Raw genomic sequence first — 24,405 nt, forward strand, 5'->3', positions numbered from 1 at the left:
CTTACCAGGTCAAGAAAATATGATCATATTACCCCTATTTTACAGTCTCTGCACTGGCTACCTATTAAGTTCCGTATCAGTTACAAATTATCATTACTTACCTATAAGGCCCTAAATGGTTTAGCTCCTGCGTACCTAACTAGCCTTCTACCACGCTACAACCCATCACGCACCCTAAGGTCACAAAACGCTGGACTTTTGGTAGTTCCTAGGATAGCAAAGTCCACTAAAGGAGGTAGAGCTTTTTCACATTTGGCTCCCAAACTCTGGAATAGCCTTCCTGATAATGTTCGGGGTTCAGACACACTCTCTCTGTTTAAATCTAGATTAAAAACGCATCTCTTTCGCCAAGCATTCGAATAATGTATCTCTTAAATTGTGAGTGTAGTTGCATCTGCATTTTTATTCTTTAGCTTGGGTTAAACTAATTTTACTTTGTTGGATCAGCAGCTATGCTAATGATGTCTCTATTTTGTTTCTATGTTTTGCCACGGGATTTACATCCCGTGGTAACTAGGATTTACACAAGCTCCAGTCTGGATCCAGAACACCTGAGAAGGGATAATGCTGACCCTCAGAGGACCCCAGATGATGCTAACCCTGAATCAACAAACAGAACTAACAATTATTGCTACATGTGTGACTGCATCCTATAAATTACTATTAATTAATAATATTGATAGTTCATCATCTAGCTGACTACGTCTTGTATTATTATTATTATTATTATTATTTTTATTTTTCTAAAATCCTGTCAAACGTGCACAAACTACTAGCTACTACTAAATATTGTAGAAACATAATTTTCTGTAAAGTTGCTTTGTAACGATTTGTATTGTAAAAAGCGCTATACAAATAAACTTGAATTGAATTGAATTGAATTGAAAAAAAAAAATTTTTTGCCGTGATTATTCTTTTGTAGAAAAAAATAAAAATACGTTTTGGAATATTGGATTTTATGAGTTCGACAATCGATTACTGTGGACTTCACCGGAAAACAGGAAGTAAACAGAGGTATGTGCGCTGGCTGAATCACTTTTATGCATATCTTTCACATCTACTGCAGTCAGATTCACCGTGTTCACTCTGAAGGAATCACTTCACATGACTGGGCACTTGTAATGACACAACGAGGATGTTAAGAGGCTAAAAGCAGCTTTAAAACTTGCCCCATTTTAGTCAAGTGGGTGCAAATTTTAAAAAGAGGATAACACGGTGTAGGCAACACTGATTGTTTTCATTGTTCTCTGTACTGACAGCACTACAAATTTACAAACAACAGAGGTAAATGTTAAAATTCTCCTTTAACATTACAAACTGTGTGTGAGGAAGAGGTCAGAAGGAAAATATGTGATAGATGACTAGAAGATAATGAAGAACAGTGCCAGTGGACTTTTTATATGTCTGTGAGACTTGAGATTCCAGAGGTTTTCTCAGACAGGCCAACTGCCGCTCCCATGCACATAATCCTCCTTGGGTCTCTAGAAAACATAACAACTTGTGAGAAAAAAATGGCATCCAGTACAGGAGTCAGGAGATGAGAAGTACAGACGGTTTATTAGAAAGATTAGCAATATGTACAAGCTAAAACATCTGCCTTACAAGACTAGGTTCAATCTTACTGAAATAAGTAATGTCTGAAGCCCAAAGTATAGTAAAGTTTGACGTGAAGGCTCAGCGTATGCGTCCAGTCGAACCCTGTACCAAAGTATACTCCATTTGACTGTGTGTGCAGACAGGTTTGACACATGCACAATAGCTTAGCTTAATTTACTCCCCCTTACATGCAGAAATCAATCATTTCTAAAATCAATAATCAATAAATCAATAATTCATATCCTGTGAATGATTACATGTTAAAAGCGCTTGCCATAAAGTCGGAAGTGAAGAAATGGTTGAATAAAGTCGTTATTTTTGCTGTTTTCATTTTTTGCTTAAAAAAATGAAGATTGAAGCACTGGAGTCACATGATCTACTTTAATGATGTATTTACTACATTTCTGAGTCTTGAAAGTTTCAGTTACTTAGGCTGTCAATGGAGGGACAGAAAGCTCACGGATTTCATTAACTCTTTCACTGCCAAACACAGAATTTTCCAGGTTTCAGGTGGCATACGGTAAGGAAAGCCCTTGCGCATGTTCTGAAAGAGTATGAGACTTCCGGATCATAGAAACAAGCGTCTGCAAACGTAGACGCGATCAGCACAAACGGGAATTAGTTAGGAGAGTGGTGATAAAATAAGAACAAGTGAAGATAAAATAAAACGTTTTTTTTATTTTTTTTTAAAGCAGATGCTCGGATCTTTATTTTGATTTATAGAATGTTCATATATTCATAGAACAAAATAGTCTGCAGGCCATCAAAGTTTAGTGAAAATCGTCAAAAACCCTGGCGGTGGCTGGCAACTTTTTTTTTTTCAAAACGCTGGTGGGGAAAGAGTTAAAAATATCTTTATTTGTGTTCTGAAGATAGGGAGAGTAATTAATGACAGAAGCTTAGTTTTTGGGTGAACTAACCCTTTAAGACAAAGTGTTCATGTTTACATGCATAGTATATAAGGCCGCATTTACACTGCAGGTCTTGATGGCCAATTCCGATTTTTTTGACGACCCTCTTACATCATCTTTTAAAAGTAACTCATATCCGATATCTTCATTTACACTACACTTGGCGAAACGAACAGAAAATAGCATTATATCACAAAATCAATTTCAATGAGAGTTTAATGTATTAACATGACATTCATATAAACTATTTTAAATGCAAGTTTCATCCTTGCATCAGAATAATTATTTAGTACAAATTCTTCATGACAGTGATTCTGTACACAGAGCTGCTGAATGCGTGCGAGAGGAATAATAGGTGGTAGAACTTTTGTTAAACACATCAGAGGTTCTGGGTTTGATTCCACCCTCGTATAGTTTTTTTACTCATTAAAACCAAATGCGTTCATCAGTGATTGTATATCAAGGGCAGGGACATTTTTATGTGCATTTTATTTTGTGGTTTCACTGGAACGAATAGAGAGTCTCCACAACGGGACTGAAGCGCGTGTCTGTGCACGAGCCGCCGTCACTGACAAAAGCAACAACGAGCACTCAGCATGATTTCAAAAGCAACACATTTCAGCGCCAGATCACCTTTTATTTTACACAAATGAACGAAATTAATACTCTGCTAGTTGTTATAGATGTATCTGTACCTCGATCGGTTTCAAAAAAGTCACTTTTTCAATGACGTACGACTCGCATTGACGGGAATATCTGATCTGTCCGCATACATGGCAGGTGCAAATGCGCGTATCCAATTCATATCAGATTTATTTCCACATATGAGTGAGGCCTGAAACCGATCATGTGCTTTTTTCCTGCTTACACGTTCGCCGGTCATACCCGAACTGTGCCACATGGGAGGAAAAAAAACGGAATTGGGTCACTTTAACCATGCAGTGTAAATGCGGCCTAAGAGGCTTTCAGTTCAGCCAGTAAGCAGCATTCTCCACAACAATGTAATTTTTCAGTGACGATGACGTAAATAACCAACGATTACTTTGTACTGCGTTGTTTTGTTTTTATATGTTTGTTTTCGTCATTCTAGACGTATGTTCATTTTACTCGTTATTTTGGCTGCGTAACCTGTTGATGATGATTTGCGTCACTCATGCTGTACATTGTACACTAAGTGTTTGCTTTTCAACAAAGTATGTACTTTGGGCTTAAGAGCATTAATTCATGCAAAGTGACAATAAGCAACTTACTCATTAAGAACTCCACTCAAACTCCGAAATGCGAGTAATAAGCGTCAGGACTTTTGGGTTCACTGCATTGCTCTTCTTCTTTTCCAGACGTTCAACTTTGGAACCCTTGTCAGGATTGATCTTAAATATGCACCTGTTGGTAAATGAGTGGAATAAAAAACAAACACCTGTTACATATCAACAAAACATCAACTCACAATAACACACCAATCTAATCAATATCAATGTACCCACATGAAGTGTATGGATGAATGTTAGAATTGTTGTCTCAAAGAGGGCACCATAAGAGTCACTTCTCTACTATAGCCCTTGTTTGTAGTTCTTCTATGCTGTTTCTATCTCCTTGATGTCAACAATTTTGACTTTACTGAGAATTTAGGGGCAACACTGTGTCTGTACTTATGTAACTTTAAATATTTCTAACTTAAAAAGGTATTTGAGGAATAGAAAGGAATGTTTATTTGCGAGAAATGTCGAGACAGACTCAGCATATGCACAAGAGACTGAAACTGTGCAGAATGAGAAAATAAAATATGGTCTATGAGAGACTGAGATATCCAAAATGCTCTAAACACCTAGTAGAGGTGATATTACTTATTTAAAAGTATCTGGCCTGTTGTAAAAAAATAACTACAAAGTTAACTACATCAAGCATCTCTCGTCTCCTCTCCTCATTTGTGAAAGTTTGTGTGTGTGTGTGTGTGTGTGTGTGTGTGTGGATTGGGTGGGAGGGTTTACTGACTTGATAAGATAGTTACTGTTGTGTTAAAGACAACAGGTTCTTGTACCCTAGTAGTTTTTGTTATTTTGTTTTTCTTTATTTTTTTTTAATTTGTATATGTTCTTAAGTTTGTTGGTTTTTAAATTTAAATTCTCTTCCTGTTCTCTTTTCCTCTCCTCTTTTCTCCTCTCTTTAGAACTACTGGTGGTCTATGGTATATTGGCTGATATGAGATTTAAGTTCTATCCCTTCAACAATCAGTTTAACTCATGGATGCCAGAACCATTGTATATGGGTGGGACAAGGACCACCCACTTTTTAAGACCAATGATATTGGACCCACTCACTTTTACCATCTCTAATACAGTGCATGTCTGTTCACTTGTAAGAGTGCCTTCAGTCTAATCCATTCCACTTGAGGAATGCCCTAATAAATTAATTTCCATTCCGCGTTTTAGTTACAGCCTTGACTTCCTTTAACACAAATGTCACTAAGAGCGGAGATCGCGCTGCACGCACACAGAAGCTTATCAACGCTGCCCTACAACTTTAAGTAATAAAATAGCTTTGCTACTGAATCGCTGCATTATATTTCTTAGCAACGAGGGGGTTACATCGCTATTTTGAAGTAATTCAACTCACAGCTTCGTTGTTAATAGAGTGAGAAGCTGAACAGATGCTGGTACGAATCTCTCTCTCTCTTTCTCATTAATTCAAATAAATGCTATAATTCGTTCATTCAAATAAATGTAATCTCGCAATACTTTATCCCTGTGTCGGATTCAAAGCGGGCAGAATGATTTAGCGAGCCCTGACGAAAATAACCGTCAGTTGTACCCTTCAATCAACTATTGAGCTGCAAACAACAATAACAGATTTAAGTTGTCAATGCTGGCAAATTAGAATATATAAGCAGGATAATAACGGATTGTGGATTGTCCCATAATTATTTAATTAAAATGCACCAGAATACAGGAAATGGCATCTAGTCGAGTCACATTTTTCTGGGGGAGGACCCACCCACATTTTCTTTGCTTCCGACGCCTATGCTTGAAATCAAAAATACAGAGACAAATACAAGATACTACTCTCAAGAATAAAAAAAAAAAAAATCCCAATCAGAAGATAATTAAATTACATTTACCTTTGAAGAAACTCGAGTGTGCCCCCAAGTGCTGTTGGATAGTGCATGTTAAAGATGTAGTAACACACAAACATGCAGACCAGTGCATCTGTGAAGATTGTCATGTTTTCCATTATCACCACCTGGTCCGCTGCCACCATGAAAGCTGCTGCAGACATTGGACTCTCTCCTGTGAAAAAAATTAAAATAATAATATTATCAGAGTCATACAGGAAAATCCATCAATTTAAAAGTCACTACTTGATTTTAGCACACACAAATTCTGTTGCCTCTCACTTACCACATACAATAATGCATGGTGTGGGTGGCAGGTGTTCTGTCTGAACCTCATCTGCAATGCAAGTTTTGTCGACCATGTGGAACATTCTTGCATGATCATCTTTAAAGTGTAAAAGTAGCATCAACACTGCTCCAGAGGGTCCACCACCAGCTTGGATTTCTTCTCTCTGTTTTGAAGCTATGTTTGACTTCTCAAGTGGAAGAGATTGGAAGTAGTCAAGAACTCTAGCAAATTTAGTTGCCATGGCCTCCTCAAATGCCTCATTGATGTGGACACCAGTTAAAAGTTTGAAGTGTTCCTTCAGGCCAACAAGTGAAAATAGATAGGGCCATTCTTCTTTAATGACCTGTGTGTCCTTACCAGACTGTATGTCATTTCTCTGCGACACGAAGGTATCTGACATTAACTGTTCTATTTTTCTTGTATTCCTGTCATTTACCATGAACATTTCTTGCATCTCTTTTTTCTTCATCATCTGTGCTTCCACATTCACAGGCCGAGACTCCCAAAGAATACAGCCATAAGAGTCTTTGCGTTGCATCTTTTTTTCTGGAACAGGGCTGCTGTCATCTAGAGTGCTGTTGTGCTTACCCAGCATCTCATTTCTTCTGTAGTTATCAACTCTGCTCTGAAGTTGTTTCGTTAAAGAATCATGCCCACTTCCAACGACTTCATCTTCGATCATGTCTTTTAAAGACTTTGGATATGCTAGGACCATCTTCCGTGCAACTTCATTTAGGTGCTTCTTTGATGGTTTTTTGCAAAGGGCAAGCATTTCAGCGGCAATAATGCGAATCATTTCCCTCCTTTCCCTGGCTGTTGGTCGCTCCTGATTTTCAAATTTTTTCCTTAAAACAGCTGGCAGCATGTTCCAAGGGACTTCAAAATTGTAGTGCCAGTCACTGCCCAGTTGTGTAGAGGAAGTAGTGCTGTCAGTATCAGATGGAGAGGAGATGAAGCTTGCAAGTGAGCTTTGAGAAGTAAAGGGTGTGCATGGGCTTGTTGGACTGATCCGTGGTGGTGTTACAAGATTTTGGGGTGAGACTGTGGAACGTTTAGGGAAATCACCTTCCATGTTTGAGTGGCTTGGAGCTATATCGCTCTGAGCAGAGAGGACACCTAAAAAGCACAGAGACACATTCACTTAAAAAGATCAAAGTCACGCTTGGACATGGATTCATTTTTACAGCGTAAATACACAACTTTGTAGAAATTGAGGATTTAGTACATTGATTGATCATTGATCGCTTATATTCAAAATACAGGCCCTTTGTCAATATATACAAACAAAATCAAAAATACATTCATATGTTCAAACTATAGGCCTTACTTTTTATGTGTGCAAGAAGCCTCCTTGCTTGAATGGGTTTGAGCACTCCAGCAAGGTCATCTGTCTGTACAAGGTTCATGTCATCAACCATTTCCACACCCAGGTCTCGGAGGGCATCCAAAATGGGTTGCATTGTAGCCGGTGTGCTATACATTGGAAGTGCTTCTTTAATAAGTGTGGCAATGTCATCCATGGCTAAACAGGGGAAATAAATGCTCAGTGAAATGGAAACATAGCTACAGATCTAAAACACTATGCTTCAGGGATATTACTTTCATCGCAAACAGACTGTATGCAGCAAGTGGGTAAAAATCTAGACAATGATCAGCATGAATGCAAAGCATATCCCTTGCAGCTTCTCCAACTTTATAGAGCCCAAACTCCGGCATGTAAGATGATGAGTGTGGTGTCACAAGAAAATAGACATCTTTGTTTTCTTTCATAAGAACAAGCTCAATTTGTCCAAATTCCACAGACTCATCATTATTAAGGCATAGAAAGAAACCCTTTCTATAGAGAGTTCCCTTAAAGGTCACTTCTGTGGACACCAAGTCAGGTGTGACCAAGCTTGCCTCAACAGTATTGCGTACTTTACTGCTGTACAGCTCAGCATGGTAAGGGGAGGAGTCTTTCACCTGCAAAGCTGGAGGAAAGAAGGAGCTGGAGTTCATGTAGGATTGAAGGAGCTGATGATTGTTTGCCAGACTCTTGCAAACATTTTTGAAGTTTTGTGTCCTCCTCACACGTTGTTTAAAGTATGAGTGTTTGCTCTCAAACCTCATTGTCCACAAGCGAATGAGTGGGCCAAACCTCATGATCAACCATGGATAGTGTAGGAGATAGTGATGCTTTGGTTTCAGTTTTTCAGAGGGAAATAGATGCTTCCTTGTTTCAAGATATTCTTGAATGTGGACCTGAAGGAAACTAACTTGGGCAGCAGATATCTTGGGGGAACAGACTAACTCCACTACTTCCTTTAGCATTATCACTAACTGCCATACCTGGTCCTGGGTGTCTTTGATTCTGTCCCCAATAATGATGGGGAGGAGTCGCAGCAAACACCAATTCTCAGCTGCCTGCCCACCAATCTTAATTCCACGTTCACTGACTTCTGAAGGAACTGAACTAGCATCAGAACCCATGTACTTGAATTGTTTGATTTGCCGGTTGAGTTGCTGGTAAGTCATCCATTTCTTCACTTTCACAAAGTACTGCAGGCAAATAGAAAGGTCATAGGCAACTACTCCTTCAAATAAGTCATGGCCTATGCAGGGTGGAAGGCCAGGCTGACAAACATGAAAATACTGAAGAGTATTGAAAAGTGAGTCAAACTTCACTCCATTTACAACTGTTTCTTCACTGTCTTGTAGTAGCTGCACTGCCTCTTTGTAATTTTCAACTGTCCTCACTGGAAATCTGACTGTCACATTACCAATTTCCTCTCTGTGTACCAAACAGAACCTACAACAGTGAGAGGAAGTACTGAAATTTTCAGTATAACCACCAATACAGTGGGATCCTAAATTGTCACCAGCAATGCACAAGACCGTTGCCCGTACAATATGACCTGAAGACGTGACTAGACCATTGTCTTCTAGCTCTTTAATGTCTGACAGCATTCTTGAAAACAATTTATCATGCCCAAAGTATTTAAAATCTTGCTCCGTGCACAAAAGCAACAGCTGCAGGTGATCAACACTTGACCGATAGAACGGCTCAAAGTTGGCAAGTGTAAAGTACACTCCCACTATCTTGTGCTTTTTCTTTGCCGAGCCGAGAGGGTTGACTACCTCAAAAGCATCCTGGTACAAAATAAGCTTTAAACTTATACCTGACTGCATACACAAAGCATTGGTATGAAACACTGATCCATCACACACATCAGTTAATACCCCTGTAGGAGGGACATTTTGAGTCTTCACGCATTCCTGCCAAACCACAGGATCTTTTAATATTGCATTCAAAGTTTCTTTGAGAGGGATGTACTGTGCATACCTGTCTCTTCTTTTATCATCTGTCCCTAGGTAAATAGGTTGTGGGTGCACATAGGAGAAGTTCTTTTGAAAAAACTGCTTCCTGGAATATTCTGTGGAGAGAGGAAAGCTGCATGAAGAATGCAAATCTGTCACACCATTCAAAGCTGCTTCTACATCAGAATCAGAAATATTTGTAATCCCTTTAAGTTTTTCTTTAAATTGTTTTGTTGTGTGCTGACTGCAAATATCATGTAAGCCATTTATCTCTTCAACAATCATCTGTATGGTGGATGAAGGAATGAGGTGCTTTGCCTGCAGTTTCATGTAAAACATACATATATTTTTTGTGTAGATGGCTCTCATATCAGTATCACTTGGCATATCCTCACATGCATTTTCACCTGTATCACTTTCAATTGCATCAAAAGCTGGCTCAGTATGCACCAAATCTGCAGAGCATGTAGCAGATAATTGCCCTGCAATCGCATTTTTATGGATCCTGGATATATGTGAAGTAAATGATGACCGTAGCTTAAATAGTTTGCCACAGCTAGCAAATGGACACTTTACCAACTCACTTTTGGAAAGATGTGACCTGAGATGTGCAAGCAAATTTTTGAGATCTGTGCACTGCTTCTGACAACTTGTGTTTTCACATGTATATGGTCCTTGACTAACGTTACTTGTATAATTTCCAGTTGTCACAGTTGGGTTTTTGTGGTGTCGATGAAAATGTGTTTTTAGAGCACTGTACTTAACAAAAACTCGTTTGCAGTCAGTCACACAACATGGATATTGGCCATTAGCCTCATGTCTATGTAGTACTTGATGATCTACATAACCTTTTACCGATTTTAGCGAAAGGCCACAGAAACGGCATGTAAAGACATTAGCCATTTCATATTACAAACTAAACTGTGAGCTATAAAAAATGTAAAATAATTATTATAAATTTTAACACAGAATAGCGTGTATATTGTAGAGAACTTTATTCACTTTTTCTTAACAAGTCAATTTCCAGTGCTAATATGTAGATTTAGAATGCGCAGTTGCCGCACGTGGACCGAAGCAAGTAACGTTAAGCACGAGGTGTAGCGAGTGTGAAAATAAGAGGTTATAAGTGGTTATTGGATTACCTTGAGTGTGGTTGTATATGTTAAATCACTCATCACTATGCAAAAGGAATTGTGAATGTATTAAGATTGTAATGTACTGTATTTTTGTTCTGTGTATATTTTTTTATTATCCATCCATGATCAATACACGGATAATAAAGCCATCGCATCAGCGCAGTTCTTTAAAACTTAACACTTCTCTTCAGGAGTAGCCTATTACAACCACACAGAAAATCTAGCAATATATTGTTACCAAAGCATGTATTTATTACATTCAGAACAAGTGCCGCATGTAATTTTCATACAGATAAGTTACCCTGACGCAACTGTGCAGTTTTATATGCAAAAAGTAAAGTTTAGCCAGTTTGCTAACTTTATCAAATCAAACTTCAGCGCACATAGGAGAGACAGTGAAATTACTTGAATATTGTATATATGTAACCAAACATACAATTGCACATGAAATGCCTAAGGTCGAGAAAAAGATGTTTGCTCATGCTCACCTGTTGGCCAAGTGTGACTGTGACTGAGCGGGCCAACGTTGCGTTGTTGTTCGTTGATGTTCCTTTACCGAATAGGTGGCGAAGTACAAGCAAACGTAATTATATATAAAATATATTGCGTCTGCATTTAAACATAAATTAGAGTTTTGCTCCTGTCGCAATACTGCTAAAACATGACTTAATCGAATCCACTTATTTTTTATTTTGTGCTGCTTGTATACAACTTGACTTTATGAATTTATTTAGTTTTTGGAGCTGCAACTAGAGTCACTGTACCCTGTAAAAATAGCATTTTGTGTTTACAATTCATTTTCATAAATAGTTAAATTATTTAATACAGTGACATTGCCACAGCTGTGATAGTGTTTATCAAAGGGACATTGTGCTCTGAGGGAGAAAAAAAAACATTAAAGAGAGAGAGAGAAAATTGTTGTTATGGTATCTCCTGTGATGGTTGAGGTGATTTTGCAAAGTAAGACGTGTACCTACAGTAGATCATCACCTTTGGTGATCCTGGAACAACATTCCTGTCATAAAAACATAGTCTTAACCCATAGTCTTAATACTTGATATTAATTTTAAATTTATCCCTAAAATCTGTTTAGTTGATTGGAATGTTGTTCCAGGACAAACAAGGAAGTTGATCCAGGAACAAGTTCTACTTGGTGAAATCACATTCACCATCCTTGCTATTGGCAACCACTTGAAATCACAGAGCAATCACCAATTAACATCTGAACCACTATTAAATGCTTAGCAATAACCTAGTAGCAAACACTTCTATTGTTAACGTAAAAATATTACATGTCATCCAGCCCATTGTGTTATCCATCTTATTTCTGACATAACAATGGGCGCAGCCATTTTTGAACTTGTGTGAGACTTCTGGGTGTCATCAATACATCTGAAGAAAAACAGTTTATTACTAATATTTGTTACCATATTCATTTAATATTATCATAATCATAAACACATGATAATCATATAGCACAAGTAATTTACTGTTTACTACACCCTTGTTATTTTTCAAGTTGTTCTACCTAGTGACTAATGAAACTGAAGTCTCATACTGTCATACATGAAAATATCTCGTATGAAAAGCTTCTTCCGTGTTGAAAAATAGGGTGGATATGGTAGTGAAGTATGGGGCCAACACAGTCATACCTGTTGGGAGAAGCACCAACAGAAACTTTCCTTGTGGAATTTTGCAGATACGTTTTACAAGTGCACAGAAAAACACCAACAAATGCATGAGAGCAAAATTAGGCAGGTACATATACAAATGAACATACACATTGTCTTTTTTACCATTTACCATTTACCAGCAATGTGTCATTCATATATATACATATACATATACATACATACATGATTTCTGCATTTTGACTAAGATCAAAATATTTCCACAGAATAATGAAAATAACATTATTATAATTTCAACTCCATAAAACTATTTAACATTCAAACTTTTATTCAACAGCACACTTTATTCAGATGCATATTGTTGTTTGTGTGTGTATGTGTGTGTGTGTGTGTGCGCGCGCGACGCAGATTCAAATTTGCCGCCAATTCCGTGTCCTCTTAGTCCCGCCCACAACGACCACCAAGTCTAATGTGTCGTAACAGAACAAGTTTGAAAAATGACAAACGGTTGCCAGAGATGTCTTCTCAGTGGGTTAGCGCGGGTGTTTTCAATTCATTGTTTTAAGGTGAGCCATCATTATCATGGATCTGCATTGGCATTTTGGAAAAAGGAATATAATGTTTTCTTCCACGTTTCGAATGAAGGTAAGAGTGTTCTCATTTCAATATAAAAAGTATGCATTGATCCAGATCGATGGATCGTTACACCCCTAGGTATATGATGCAGCTAAATCAAGTATATAACGTTGCTTCCTATACATTTACCTAAAATAACATAGCAGCCAAAAAATGCAACGTTACTATTAGCCTTTCCTGATCAGGTTTCATATCTTTCCAGCGTTAATTTCGTTGAGTAATTTTTGTCATAGTTTTTGTCATGTAACGTTAGTAGGTTAATTTTCTATTGAACAGGCTGACTGGCATCAGTTCAAATAATTATGTTATTTCCTATCATAAGAGTACAGTAAACATTTTATTTTAGAAAAATAAAATCATAATTTCACCCGTAAGACTTTTGTTCATCTTCGGAACACAAATGAAGATATTTTTGATGAAATTTGAGAGCTGTGTCACTCCTCCATAGGCTTCTAAGTGATCTATGGAGGGACAGAAAGCTCTCAGATTTAATCAAAAATATCTTAGTTTGTGTCCCGAAGATGAACGAAAGTCTTACGGGGTTGAAACAACATGAGGGAGAGTAATTAATGACAGAATTTTCATTTTTGGGTGAACTAACACTTTAATATCAATCATAATTAACAGGTTAAGTGTTTCCTCCATAATGAGTTTGGAAATTTTAAAGAATGCTTAAACTAATCCATTACACTTTAAATGTGCACTATGCAAGGGTTATTCATGGTACCCTAAATGTAAAAACTATTTTAAAATATTTATTTCTTTTGTGATTTCAGGTTATAGAAAAACCTGTGCTTGTGGTGATCTGCAGCAGATGACCATGGGAACACAGGTGTGGAAAGAGGGGACTGTTTTTAATCTGAAATCTGTATCAAAGATGGACAAATCTTCATTATATAGACATTTTATAGACATTTGTTGTCCTTTTTGAAAGTGAAGCTGGACTCAATTTACTGCAGTTGTTTAGATAAATGCTGGCAGTAAGTTTTGGGTGAACTATTTCTTTAAACACAGTCATAGCCCCTGTTACTTTCATGACTAAAGTTTTATCTTGTCTAAATGCAAAGATTTCTAAAGTCACAGTCTGATGACATATTCATTACTTTGTCTTAAAGGAACACTCCACCGTTTTTTTGAAATAGGGGTTATTCACCGTCTCCCCTAGATTTAGATAGGTGTGCAAAAGCATTTTTGTCTCAGTGCATGCATTAACTTAGTCTGGCAAAGCTGCCACTAGCTTAGCTTAGCATAGTGAATGGAATCCTATCTTTCCGGTTAGCATGTCGAGAATAAAAGTGAACCAAAAAAAAAAAAAACTTAACTCTCTAACAGACGAAGCACTGCTACTTGGGCGCAGAGATATCATGCATGCGCCCAAGTAGCAGTGCTTCGCCCGTGCTTCCCCACAATATAGTCCCAAGTCAAAATCTGCCTAGGAAATCGCCTAGTCTTAATCTGCATTGCTATTTGTACTCGTTGGGAATATGCAGCCCACAAGAAGTAATTTCGTAAGTTTTTTTGTTTTATTTTTGGTTCACTTTTATTCTCGACATTCTATCTGGCAACATAGGATTCCATTCACTATGCTAAGCTAAGCTAGCGGCAGCTTTGCCAGACTAAGTTAATGCATGCACTGAGACAAAAATGCTTTTGCACACCTATCTAAATCTAGGGGAGACGGTGAATAACCCCTATTTCAAAAAACGGTGGAGTGTTCCTTTAAGGTTAAATAACATCAGGACTGGGCATCTCCCCCTGAAGTGCTATTGAAACAGTACATTACTGTTACATACAACTTTATTGAAGTTTGTGGAGTTTAGTGGCCATAACATAAGTCCAAATATTAAAGGAATAGTTCACCCAAAAATGAAAATGTTCTGGTAATATACTCACCCTCAGGTCATCCAAGATGTAATCGGGTTTCTGTCTTCATCAGAATTTACAGAATTTAAAACAGATGTCCTCCTGAAATTAATGCAAGAAATAGTAGTCCATCGTTTTGCAATGGTCCAAAATACATATTTAGGTGCATCAAAATAATCCACATGACTCCAGTCGATAAGTCTTCTGAACTGAAACAATTGAACATTTTTACAAACAAAACATTAGTTATGTTCTTTTAAACTGCAAATGCTTATTTCTGAATCTGGTCTGTGATGCACACTCAGCCACGTGTCACAAATATTGTTTTGTTTCTAAATCAATAATGATTTAGATAATTTAATAAATGATCAATTGTTTCAGTTCAGAAGACTTATTTGTCGACTGGAGTCGTGTGGATTATTTTGATGCATCCTATATATGTATTTTGGACCATCCAAAACGTTGGACTACTCTCACTTGCATTCATTTCTTGAGGAGACACCCTTGTGTTCTGAGGGTAAGTAAGTTATCAGCAAATTTAGATTTTTTTATTTTTTTCTAAAAATCAAATAAAGTGATCTGCTGAAGAAAGAAAAACATATATCTTGGATGGCATGAGGGTGAGTAATACATAAGAGAATTTTCATTTTTGGGTGAACTATTCCTTGATAATAATGTCCGATTGTGTAAATATACAGAAATGTTTCTTTGAATGTAGCCACTTATTAAAGCGATAGTTCACCCAAAAACAAAACTTCTGTCATTAATTTCTCTCCCTCATATCGTTCCAAACCTGTCAGATCTTCGTTCATCTTCAGAACACAAATGAAAGTATTTTTAATGGAGTCCGAGAGCTTTCTGTCCCTCCATTGACAGCCTAAGTAGTTGAAACTACTTCAAAAAATGAAGATTGAAGCACTGGAGTCACATGATCTACTTTAATGATGTATTTACTACATTTCTGGGTCTTGAAAGTTTCAGTTACTTAGGCTGTCAATGGAGGGACAGAAAGCTCTTGGACTTCATTAAAAATACCTTCATTTGTGTTCTGAAGATGAACGAAAGTCTTACGGGATTGGAACGACATGAGGGAGAGTAATTAAAAGAGAACTCCGGTCAATTTTAACACTGAGCTCATTTTTTTGTAAATTTGTAGTGCTGCCAGTACTAAGAACAACGACAAAAATCGGTGTTGCCTACACCGTGTTATCCTCTTTTTAAAATTTGCACCCTGTTGACTTAAACGGGGCAAGTTTTAAAGCTGCTTTTAGCCTCTTAACATCCTCGATGTGTCATTACAAGTGCCCAGTCATGTGAAGTGATTCCTTCAGAGTGAACACGGTGAATCTGACTGCAGTAGATGTGAAAGATATGCATAAAAGTGATTCAGCCAGCGCACATACCTCTGTTTACTTCCTGTTTTCCGGTGAAGCCCACAATAGACGATTGTCCAACTCATAGGACCCAATATTCCAAAACGTATTTTTATTTTTTCCACGAAAAAACGATCTATGTTTCTACATAGTCATTACTATTACATAAAAATAAAAATATGTTTGGAATATTGGATCGTATGTGTTCGACGATCAATTACTGTAGGATAACACGGTGTAGGTCGTTGTTCTCTGTACTGACAGCACTCCATATTTACAAAAAACTTAGCTCAATGTTAAAATTGACCGGAGTTCTCCTTTAATGACAGCAGTTTAGTTTTTGGTTTAGCTAAACCTTTAAAAGGTATTTTGAACTCTGGACCAAGAAAATATCTGCTTTAAAAAACAGAAGTTCACTACTCCTTGCTCCATCTGTCTGGTAATGCAGGAAGCCCTCTCCTACTGTACTGTATGGGTATGCACATCTTTGAAAACCATGATAAATGTAGCTTTGCGAGATGATGCTCACAGTTTAATCATACCCGTGTCTGTACGTTATCACTTCTTTTTTAATTTGTAAAATAAATTTAGCAGATATTTATTCATTGATTCTTCTGGCTCTTGTGGAGCTAACACCAGCTGACATGGTAGTGTCTTTAAAAAAAAAACAGTTCCCATCAAAATAGCACACAACAATTGATAATGCTTGTTTCTCTCTCTCTCTCTCTCTCTCTCTCTCTATATATATATATATATATATATATATATATATATATATATATAAACAGAGGTGGAAAGTAACGAATTACATTTACTCGCGTTACTGTAATTGAGTAGCTTTTTTGTGTACTAATACTTTTTAAAGTATTTTTTTTAATCTGTAATTTTACTTTTACTTAAGTATATTTTGTTTGAAGTATTGTATTTCGCTACATTTTAAAACTCATTAATTACTGAGTAAAAAAATAGAAATAAAAGTCACAAGAAAGATGCAGACGGACAAAACAGGCGTTAGTGGTGCAGACACCGCTGAAAATGAAACCCTGTCATATTCTGAAGTTGAACTCGAAGGAAATGAAGTGAACCCCTGGCCATATGTATGCTCTATTATGCAGTGTAAGCTGTACTTGCCTAGGAAGACCAAACTAGCAGCTTATAAAATCTCGATAAGACATCAACCCTTCGCAAGAATGTAGAGGTAAGCTAAATAATTGCATCATTGCATTGGTGGTTAAAATGAAGCTTTGACACTTTAGCAAGAGGTTTTGCACAAATTATCTAAAAAGACCGTGGTGAGGAGTGTGCTATTTTTGTTTTAATGATGTGCGCGCGCATTTATAGTGCGTTCTTTCACTGTGTGATTCAGTCTCCTAAAATGCATTTAGAATGATCACAAAATTATATATACGGGCAGAAAATTCACATATTTATATAATTTCATATATTAAATCAAAATCACACAAAGAATGCCATATTTTCCTCCAAAAATCATCATGAATATATACATACATATATATATAACAGTTCAGTAAACAAGTTAATTAAGAGACTTGCGTTTTAGACACCATATTGCCTTTTTTATCTCTATTTCTACAACAGAAAATAATTCCAAACACAGCCACCAAAGCACAGTTTTGCTTCTTTGAGCAACGTGACAGTGTTTCGTTCCTGAATGAATCAACCGTTTAAATGATTCGGTTCAATCGCAATGACTCACTTATTAACAGTGACTTGCTGACACATACTGGCCATTTTAATTTCACATTTAAAGTATCTTTTGATTTTTTTAAATAATTAATTTCTTATTTCAAATGAGTATTCAACATTTTATGTCTTGTATATCAAAACATTATTCATGCATTTGTAACTGCAGGTTAAATGCATTCTTGTCCTGCACTAAACAGTGGAATACATCTAAATGCCACTTCCAAAGAATCTTCTGCATTTCCTCTGCATTAAAAGATGAGTTTGTTGGTACTGATTTGCCTGGTAACAGCCCAAATGTTTTATTATTCTAAATAACTGATTCCTTTAATTAAAAACAACTAGTTTGAGATTAATAGACCTATCCCAGGGGTGTCAAACTCAGTTCCTGGAGGGCCATAGTCCTGCAGAGTTTAGTTCTAACCCTGCTCCAGCACACATATCATGTAGTTTTCAAATAAACCTAAATGATTAGATTAGCTGGATCAGGTGTGTTTAATTAGGGTTAAATGTAAACTGTGCAGGGGTCTCATTTATAAAACTATGCGTAGGATCTTTACTAAAAGTTTACGTGCGCCCAAAAGCCAAAAATGGCGTACGCCAAAAAATATTCCGATTTATAAAACCGTGCGTACGCACACCTGTAAGCAATGTTCCCTTTATAAATCACAGATCACCCGCAGATGTGCGTACGTGAACCAGCCTCATATCCCGCCCTGTACACGCCCATTTTTAACCATAAATAGTCAATGCAAATCACCTCATGATTGCTGATCAGCATGTAAATGAGAGTGGAATCCCATATATACCTGGAAAACTGGCATGCGACCCGCCAATTAATTAATCCAAGAAAGTGAAAACGTGCATTTCTGTTAGCCTAATTTTAATAATGGCGACAGGTGAGAAAAGAGGAAAAAAAACGTAATTTCTCAGATACTGAGATTGAAACACTTGTAGGGGAGGTGGAGGCTCGGAAAACTGTGTTATTTGGTGGCCACAGCAGTGGGGTCACTAATAAAAAGAAGCAGTGCGAGTGGCAAAGTATTGCTTCTGCCGTCAATTGTGTCAGTGGGACAGAACGGACAGTTGCAGAATTAAAGAAAAAATGGTCCGACCTGAAGGTATACAAATTTTTTTTTTACCAACATATTACATTTGTGTTTTATTAGGCTATATACCTATATAAATAGCAATATTGATTTTCAAAAAGTTTTATTTACATGTGCTTACAGTATGCAAAATATGTGAAATAAAGATTCTCATTCATTCAAGGTGGAGGCAAAGAGAAAACTGTCCTCCCACCGCCAGAGCGTGGCTGCAACTGGTGGGGGCCCATGTACAGCTGATCTCACATCAGTGGACAGCAAAATCGCGGCTATAATTGGGGAGGTCAGCGTGTGTGGTATTGTGTCGGAAAAGGAGGGAGACACTGACGTGACTGAAACCACAGAGGAGCAAGGTTAAACCGATTTTTAATCATTAACGCTGTACATTTGAGTGTGTGGGGTGATAAATGGATAAATGTTGCCAATTGTTTGTCCTCCAGTCCTTCCGGAGTCTGAAGCTGTAAATGAACAGGAGGTTCAGGGTGAGGGGTTCTCAGATGCAGATGCACAGCGTCCGGCTCAAAGCAGTGCCCCTTCTGCGTCTGGCACGTCCAAAAGTGGTCGGGTACTCACTGACGCAGTCCTGCAGTTACAGCGAGAGACAATAAACGCTGTCAACAGGGTTGCAGATGAGCTACGGCAGATGAGAGAAGTGATGCAAGAAATTGCACAATCATTAAAAGATGAACCTTGAGTTTTGTCTTTCTTTACAAACGCCGCATGACATCCTCACGGATTCTTGCACCTCGTTGATATCCCTCTTGTCGGCCAGGGGGCTGTGGCTCGGGGTCGTAATGCTGGGGTAGAGGGAGATCAGGAGGGAGAGGAATACCGTTTCTCAGTGCTATATTGTGCAAAACACCACACGCCCTGACAATCTTGCACACTTTTGCTGGATGGTATAAAAGTCTGCCACCCGAGGCATCCAGAGCACGCCATCTGCATTTCAGGATGCCGATGGCACGCTCCACAACTGCGCGGGCACGAGAGTGGACCTCGTTATAATGAGTTTCCTCTGCGCTCTGCGGGTTTAAAAATGGGGTGAGGAGCCAGCGTCTCAGGGGGTAGCCACTGTCGCCTGCAGGTTATAATTATATTAAAAACAAAATTGTTACAGTTTCTACTTTTTAATATTGTTAAACTCACCAAGAAGCCAGCCATCACGTACTGCGCCTGCATTTAGTCTGTTCCCTACACTGCTATGTGTCAAGATAAAGGAATCATGTGTTGAACCAGGCCAGCGTGCCACAATGTTTGTGAGGGTCATGTTGGAGTCACATATGATTTGCACATTAATAGAATGCACATGCTTTCTATTAACATAAGCAAATTCATTTTCAGATGGTGCCCTTATAGCAACATGAGTGCAGTCAATTGCGCCGATTACATTTGGGAAACCAGACATTGCTGCAAATTGCGTTTTAATTTCGGCCTGTTCTCGCACAGTGTAGGGGAACCTGATGTATCGACTAACCATATTAAGTATACCATTTAAAACGACAGATATTATGGCACTCAGGGACGGCTGTGATATACCAGACCTATAGGGTGAGATGATAGATTCCAATAGAATTATTTCATATACAAAAAGGTCTTAGAGACAAATTTGAGGATTACTTATAGTTTTTTTATATTATTAATTTACCTGTCTGCCAATTCCCGCTGGAAACAGCCGGTTGCCAAGAACCCCAGAGTGGTGAGGACTTGTATTTGGACTGGGATGGCATGGTTCCGGCGTGTTGCCCTCTCTAATACTGGACCCAATTCAGCACATAGATCCAAGAGCACAGCTCTAGGGAATCTAAATCGGCTTATTAGCCAGTCATCATCATGGGCCAGGAAATCATCATGGTCCCTGAAAACTCGTTCTCTCCTTATTCTGCCATTAGCGTAATCCTCCAACAGTGCCAGGAGTGCCATCATGAAGCATTACATACCCGGGTCACCGGAGAATTTATATGTTTCTAGCAAATAGACTGATCGTTAACACCTTGACAAAATCACTTAATTAATTTGTGGGCGAAAATTTAAGACGAAAATGTTATAGTGAACACATGCTTCTTGACGGTTTTGTAATGAACACCGTAATAGTTAGGACCGATGATGAGTAGCGATTGTGCTTCATGACTGTATTTGCAGACTTTGACATTTTATGATATAGGCTATGTACATTAAGGAAAATATTTCCTTTTTACACTGTGTTCTGCAGTTCTCTAATAAAAGGGTATTTCATGCTATTCTGTAGGCTATCACATGTATCGCGCCATGTCCTCCTGTGCTCCCGTTGTGGACAATGTGACTGTAAGGCAGCGCTGATTATTATTTTATTTTACTTTTAATACATTTTGAATTACGTTTGGATTTTACTAGATGTATATAGCCTAAAACAATCGGCACAAATAACACTGTTGGATTTAATCTTCATGATAATGTGGATATAACGTATGAAATGGAGTGAAAATTAAATGTCATTCATTCTTATAATCGTTCTTCTCACATTTATTTTCTACAATCTAACTTCACTTCACGACCTCACCATCGGTGTCGCCAATTCCCTTTGTCTCCAGAATGTGCGTACGCACGGCTCAAAGTTTGCTTAAAGGTGCGCACATTCTCCCGTCAAGTTTGTTTTTTATAGATCACAACCTTTGCGTGGGAACTGGCGTACGTACGATTCCAGCCCCGTTTTGTGCGTACGCACGCTTTATAAATGAGGCCCCAGGACTGTGGCCCTCCAGGAACTGAGTTTGACACCCTTGGCCTGTCCCATTTTTGACTCCCTCCCACTGTTAAAATGTAACTAAGTAATTTTTACTCTTAAGTAAAGTTTAAATTAGCTACTTTTTACTTTTACTTGAGTAGATTTTTAGACTGGTACTTTTACTTGTACTTAAGTAAAATTTCATTAATGTAATGGTACTTTTACTTGAGTAGAATATTTTTGTACTCTTTCCACCTCTGTATATAAAGATGTATACAGTGCTGATGATTTGCCCTCTTGGTAAATATGATCAAAGATGGCTGTAAAAAATATATTTTTTTAAACAAAAAAAAAAAAAAACGTGATATTTTATTAAAAAAATTAGCAAAAATCTGACCTTTCATTGAAGTAAAATAATTGAAAGTGTGTGTGTGTGAAGGGGGGGGGGGGGTGATCACATTATGAAATAAATGTTTTTCTCAAAACACATTGGGAACAATTATTTGCCCCCTTCTCCTATAATACCTGATGAGTTTGGAGAGATCAGAGACCATTCCTTCATACAGAATCTCTCCAGATGCTTCAGATTCCCAGATCCATGTTGGCGTTTCTTCTCTTCAGTTCAGCCCACTCATTTTCTATAGGGTTCAGGTCAGGGACTGGGATGGCCACTGCAGATGCTTGGTTTTGTGCTCAGTGACCCGTTTGTGTTGATTTTGATGTGTGTTTTTGGATCACTGTCCTGCTGGAAGATCCAAACATGGCCAGTTATAAGATTTCTAGCAGAGGTTGTCAGGTTTAGATTTTTTATCTGTTGGTATTTGATCGAATCCATGATGCCATGTATCTGAACCAAATGTCCAGGACCTCTGGCAGAAAATTAGGCCCACAGCATTAAAGATACAGCAGAGTATTTCATTGTACACATGGGGTACTTTTTATCCCTGTGTGCACCAAACTCATCTTAAGTGTTTGCTGCCAAATAAGCTAATTTTTTGTTTCATCTGACCATAGAGCCCGTCTTGTTTGAAGTTCCAGTAGTGTCAATTACTTTTCAAATGTTCTATGGACAGATGAAACAAACGAAAAAGAGCTTTTTTTCTGCCAGAGGTCCTGGACATCTCGTTCAGGCATATATATGGCATCATGGATTCAATCGAATACCAACAGATAAGAAATCAAAATCAGACAGCCTGTGCTAGAAATCTTATAATGGGCCATGTTTAGATCTTCCAACAGGACAGTGATCCAAAAACACACATCAAAATCAACACAAACGGGTCACTGAGCACAAAATGAAGCTTCTGCAGTGGCCATCCCAGTCCCTGACCTGAACCCTATAGAAAATGAGTGGGCTGAACTGAAGAGAAGAAACGCCAACATGGATCTGGGAATCTGAAGCATCTGGAGAGATTCTGTATGAAGGAATGGTCTCTGATCTCTCCAAACTCATCAGGTATTATAGGAGAAGCTGTTATCTTAGAAAAAATAGGTTGTAAAATGTATTTAATAAAAGGGGGCAAATAATTGTTCCCAATGTGTTTTGAGAAAAACATTTATTTCATAATGTGACCCACTTTCAATTATTTTACTTCAATAAAAGGTTAGATTTTTTTTTTTTAAATAAAATATCAAAAGGATAAACAATGCAGATTTATTTTTTACAGTCATCTTTGATCGTATTTACCAAGGGGGCAAATAATTCTGAACAGCACTGTACATATCTATGTAGTGTGTTTAGCCAATAACCTAGTCACCAGTTGTGATTGTGATTATGATTATAGCGTGAGCATCATTTGAAAAGCATTCATCATAGTTTAACAGCTGTTGCAAATGCCCATGCAGGGGTGGGGCTTCCCTGTGTTACCAGGCAAACGAAGTAGGGAGCTAGGAACTTAGCTTATAATAATATGGATAATGAAAATACGTTATTTACTGTACCCATGCAGAGTTCAAAATATTGTATATTTTAATTCCTTTAAATATGTCCTTATTTTTGATATGTAAAAACTAATATATTGACAGTAAAACACATTATTGGACAATTGTATAGATAAATACTAAATACCTTGCAATTATATTGCCTTTCAATGTAGCTATTTTCCCATGCTCTGCTTGTATTTCTACTGTCCAATTAACATTTATAACATTAAACATTTGTTTGCAATTCACTAAAATGACTGTTCTGTTTTATTGAAGGTACCTATTACATTTTTATAGTTTGTTTTTATTTTACTGGGAGAAACATTTCTTAGTTCCTATACATGAAAATGGCTATATTTTAATATGAAATTATTGTAGGTAGACATGGCAGTTTCATAAAACAACCACTAAATACCTTTAAATTACAGAGATTATGTGTAAATGTAGCTACTTTTGGTGTATTTTAACGTACTATGATTGTTTTTCCATTGTCCAATCAATTTAAAAAAAAATATATTTCTGCAAAATAAATGCTTAATACTATATATGTACAGATATTTGTCTTCGATTTTACATACTTATTGGGTTTTTATACATTTTGTCTTAGTTATTTTAAAAAGATAAACTATATTTTAAAAGTAAATTACTGTATGAAGACAGAGCAACTTAATAAAGTAACTAATAAAAGCCATAAATTTACAGAGATTAACCTGACAGCTAGTTGTTTTTAATGTATTTTCACATGCTTATTACATTTTTATACATTATTTCTTAGTTATTTTACAAACAGAAACTATATTTTAAAAGTAAATTACTGTATAAAGACAGAGTAACTTCATAACGTAACTAATAAAAGCCATATATTTACAGAGATTAACCTGAAAGGTAGTTGTTTTTAATGTATTTTTACACGCTTATTACATTTTTATACATTATTTCTTAATTATTTTACAAAGATAAACTATATTTTAAAAGTAAATTACTGTATAAAGACAGAGTAACTTCATAAAGTAAATAACAAAAGCCATAAATTTACAGAGATTAACCTGAAAGGTAGTTGTTTTTAATGTATTTTTACACGCTTATTATGTTTTTATACATTATTTCTTAGTCATTTTATAAAGATAAAC

General features: G+C 37.2%; 2 protein-coding genes across 2 annotated transcripts in view; one reads left to right on the forward strand and one right to left on the reverse strand.

Moving 5' to 3' along the window:
* Positions 1 to 24,405, reverse strand: part of LOC132096058 (uncharacterized) — a 332,561-nt gene that overhangs the window by 74,524 nt on the left and 233,632 nt on the right. The window lies entirely within an intron of this gene.
* LOC132143647 (uncharacterized) overlaps positions 1 to 24,405 on the forward strand; it is a 28,852-nt gene that overhangs the window by 3,740 nt on the left and 707 nt on the right. The window lies entirely within an intron of this gene.

The sequence above is a fragment of the Carassius carassius genome, chromosome 1 (genome assembly GCF_963082965.1).
Source record: "Carassius carassius chromosome 1, fCarCar2.1, whole genome shotgun sequence".
Lineage (NCBI taxonomy): Eukaryota > Metazoa > Chordata > Actinopteri > Cypriniformes > Cyprinidae > Carassius > Carassius carassius.